Raw genomic sequence first — 4,998 nt, forward strand, 5'->3', positions numbered from 1 at the left:
AACAAGAGGCAATACTGGCTCTTCCCCCGCCCGCCCCAAGCAATACATCTTTTCTGTTTAAAAGGGCCCTGAATAATGAGAACATGTACCATTAATACAGCCTACTGTGTACCGCAGTAAACCGATAAACACTGTTCCCGAATTCACATGTATTAATCTCACTCTCAATATGGTTATACACACACATGCATAGACCCACATGCACATATATACACATGGACATACATACACAGATAAAACTCCTGGCACACTCTCAGAATCTGGGTGAAGTATAAAAACAATACAAAGGGTGGTTTGATGTTATTTGCAGTGAAGTCTTTTATTGAGGCTGTACCCATTTGGATCCCTTCTCATTTCCCTCCACGTGCTGCCCCCGACATTCACAGAAATCAGCCATCATCGCGAAGCAAAGGACGGACCAGGGAAGATTTCAAGCAGCAGCGGAAGCTGCAGCAGGAGACAGAAGCTCTAGGAAACAGGCGCACAGTTAAGGTCCTTCAAAGTGTTTTTGAACTTCAGTGCAGACTGACACCAGATAAGATAATTTTAGTCCAGAGCATGATACAAGTTCAGAAGAAAGTGAGAGCAGGTAAAAAAACAAAACAAAACTCACTGAATTTCCCTTAAGGAAAGTGAATTACCAGAAGTGGCGGAGAGTCTAATACACAGCACCCCCAGCTCTCTTCCCGCACTCTGAATTTCTGCTTTCCTAGAGCCAAGGAGCTAATTACTGCCTGTGAAACCAAAGCCAGCATTCCAGAAATTATCTGCCCTGAGGACGCAGAAGACCGTAACTCTGTATGAAGAATAAACTATCGCCATGGCTGCGTATCTATTGCTCCCACAGCATTCCCTCTGTCTCTGCAGACGTCTTTTAGATTTTATTTTTGTGAGCAAAATTGTTTACTGGCCTCGTATCGTCCACCACACCCAAGTGACTTTACGCCTCTGTTCCCTGTTCTTCAGGGAAAAAAAACACCTGACTGCCCCATCACTCCCTGCTTGTGGGAGTACGTTGCCACCAGTTGCAAACAGGAGAGGAAAAAAGCCCCACAAACCAGTTGAATGCCTGTGTATAGGCCCTTCATTAGGCTTCTTGCACTTTAACGCACACTTGAAGAAAACCTTTCATTACATTTCAAGGATTGCTTAATTACAACGTACCGTCTTACAAAACTGATTATTTAATTTGACTAAAAAAAAAAAAAAAAAGTAGTTTGGTTTGCTGGGTGTTTCAGCTATTCACCTCAAATGAGAACAAATGCACCTGATGCGCAAAAGCTCACCAGCAGAATGGGAACTCTGGGGCGCAGCCACTGCCAGTTTTGAGTAGTTTTGCCTCAGTTTTGTCTACCTCTACCAATACTCCGAGCCTCAAATCACTGCTGACTGGGAGGGTATATTTGCGAGGCATCATTATTGCTTATCCACATCTAGTACCTTTCCCAAGTATCCCCTGCTAGGTGAACATTTTACCTGACCCATGCGGTCAGTCCCTGTCATGTAGGACAGCAGTAACTGAATTTCAGTGGTATTTACAATTCATATTAAAAGGTTTTGCAGCAAGTACATACTAAGGCTGCCAATGTTCACCCAGACTGGCTGGAATAGCAAGGCTTCAAATTAAATCTAGTAATAAACTCTTCTCCTCTTTCTTCTTCAGGTGCTTGGTACTTCAGCTGACTGCCAGGCAACATGCTGGGAAGAACAGACAGCAGACAGTCGGCGTCTCCTCCTCGCCCTTGGCCCCACTCTGTTCACCAGGGAGGTCGAGCTGCACTTTTTTCCTCTTCCCTACCTCCCCTCACAAGATGAAGACCTTACGAGACATCTTTCACAGAACACTGGCCAGTACAGTTTTCTTAACCCTGCAGCTTCCCGTGACTGGGATATAGCAGACATTAAAGATACCAGCTGCGGCGACAGTCTCTGTCAGGCAAAGAGTTTAGGGCAGGCAGACCGACATCGTGAGTTGGGACCAAGCCTTGGTACGCTGTGGCACGGGTTCCCCCGTGGCAATTCACCACCTCCTGCCTACAGCCCCCACACAGCTCAAAGGTGAGCTATTGCTTCACGCACATTCTACCTCGACCTTCTCTTGTGTTCATATCAGCTGGATATTTGAATTTAAATATTTGTTTTCAAATACTACCATAAGCTTGCAATTAAGCCTCCATTAAATCCAGGGCTACTCTTTCATCTGCACAAGGTAAGAAGCTAGCTAGCCACAAGCTTAGCAGTTTCATGAAACTGGAGTTTTTCTCCTTGCTGCAGGGAGGTCTTCAAGGGGTTACTATACAGTAACATTAATGCATCAGACCTACTAGTAATTTGAAATACAGCTTTATTCCCAGCTCCTTCAGAGCTTCATTTTTTGCCTTTCTTTCAAACTGTTCAACATTGGAATTCTAGCATAAGAATTGGTTTAACCAAATCTGAATATATCCACCAGCCATATCTGTAATACTACTTAGAATTCTGTTGTCTGTTTTTCCATGGAAGTCAATTATTTCACTGAAGCACCCCAATAGAAGGTGGTTTCACACATTAAATCGAAACTGGTTCAGTAGATACAGTAGATAACACATAAAAAAAAGAGACAATCTTTTTGAATACTTATGGAACAAGATTCACCCTTAATGTCCACCAGAGCTGTCTTCCAGCACGTTGGCCACAACGTGCCACAAGCCTAACGCTTGAGGTAGCCATGGAACACGAGAACAGCCAGTTTCTGAATTTGAAGGTTGGTAGTGGTTACACTGTTTCTTGCGAAAAGGCATTTGCTTTTATGATATCTCAAAACAGTTGCAAAACTCTGCATTGGTAACAACCGTATCAAAAGGCAGCAACTCATCTAATACAAACTCCTTTTACTGCCGTTAAAATTCCCGCTCCTTTGAAGCTCTTATCAGCAAGAAGTTGTTCACACATTTTTCATGTTTTGCTTCCTCTGTTAGAAAATTTGCTTTTGGCTATACAGACTAATTTTAGGAAGTTTCCGTTCTTACACAACTTTGATTATTAATATTGCGATACAGTATGGGTAAGGAGGTTGTTTATAAGACTTCAAGTAGATTCAGATAGTTCCTACATCAGCGTTGGGCCTTTAAATTATCAGCTACACACCAAATGGATTAACATTCCTTGGTTGCAACATACTTTGATTTAGGCGAAACAGTCTGAAGAACGATTAAAACATACACATAATTAAAAGGTCCCGTAGCACTCCAGCACCTTGTTAAATAGAGCAATCTCCATATGCCTTAGTTTGAAGATACTTAACACAAGTCAGTCAATCACTAATTCTGTCATTCATCAAGTGAAATAACAAGAAATAATGCTTCCAGACCCCCACCTTTGGCAAGAGGCATGCTTGACACCTATATACACCACCTATATACACCATCCTAGTCACAGTCCTTCGCATTATCGTTCACACTCCTCCCGTGCCTCCCACCCTATCTGACAGGCCATATTTAACCCCTCACACACCACTGTTTCCAAAGAGAAATTCAATTTTTTTTTTTTCCAGTTAGGAAGTATTTGGATTACAAAGCCCATGAGCATTGCTGAAGTAACTTAAAGCAGCTACCTTCCACTCTATAGATTGTTATTTTAGCGTTAAGAGTGATTTGGTACATTCTGAACACTCTGGTCAGGAAATCGTAGCCAGCCACCTTCCTATCCCACACCTATTCTTCATCCTTTGTTAAAGAAATACTATGGGCTTCGGAATTACCCTAACAGCAAACACTGCTTTCTGCCAAGTCTATTACTTGTGAATACGTTCCTGAGAATGTCAGTACTTTACATTCCTCTCAAAGATGGCAATGACCTTGCCTTGGTTCCCTCTCCCCTACTCAACTATGTTTAACAGTTCAAATAGGGTACAAGGAAATTCTGGACTAACAGCAGGATCTAGTTTTGCCTCTATTCTAGTCGGGTATTTGTACTAAAAGACCATTTCCGTTTGTCATTTTGGGCAACATCAATTCACTTTTGTCTTATTGTTCCTTCCTCTGATTTAGAAAGAATTAGGCTGGCACGTTTAGGTATGTTTAAAAAAAAAATTACCTCTTTATGAACCTGGAACATTATCATTCCACACAGATTTTAAAAGTAAAAAAGAAAAAAATAAGGCTAGAAGTAAACCCATACACTAGAAATTAATTATATTCTCTAAATTATTCAATGCTTAACAAATCTATTCAAACTAGTTACCTCTGCAGATCTATTCAAGGCCACTGAACAAAAGCAATCCCAAGCATACCCACAAGCCCAGTTTAGCATACTGGATCAACAGCAGACAGTAGTCAGTTGTGAGAGACCAACTAGGATCGAAAATAATCCAGTTTAAATTTGGAGTGAGTTTAATTTTTGCTGATTGTGTTCAGTACTGCCAAAAACCTATCATACACCACGCTAGTTTAAAGTGATTTATCACCCTACCTACCTCAAAACCATGTATGATTGACTGTAAGTTTCCCCACATTTCACATAATCCTTTTAAGTTCTTAGTTCATGATTATATGATTCCCCATTTTGAAATCCCACCATAGACAAGTCTTCATTATTTCCTGATAAAACTACACTGTCATCATCCATGAAAATAGCATTTAAAACAAAAAAAAAAAACAAAACACCTACAAAATACAAACAAAAACTAATAGTAATTCAACACAATTTGGAAACTAAGTGGCAAATGGATCGTCATCCAAGTTCCAAGTTCTATGTAATGCCAAAACCAAAAGCATTGTAAGGTGACAAAAAAGTAATGGTTAATACTAGATTTGTTAGTAGAAGCAACATTTCCCCAAAAGCAATATTTTCCTGTGTATTTGTTTGTGCAGAGATCAGTTATGGCCACGTTAGTAAGATGTTACATGTACGATATCTGTCCCAGCTCTTCAACACAGCTTGAGTTCACACGGTTTTAATCATGCAATGCAATTCAAGGAGGAAAAAAATTAACATATGTGATGTTGTAAATTTTCTCCT

Source organism: Egretta garzetta, unplaced genomic scaffold, assembly GCF_000687185.1.
Source record: "Egretta garzetta isolate BGI_Z169 unplaced genomic scaffold, ASM68718v1 scaffold268, whole genome shotgun sequence".
Taxonomy (NCBI): Eukaryota; Metazoa; Chordata; class Aves; order Pelecaniformes; family Ardeidae; genus Egretta; species Egretta garzetta.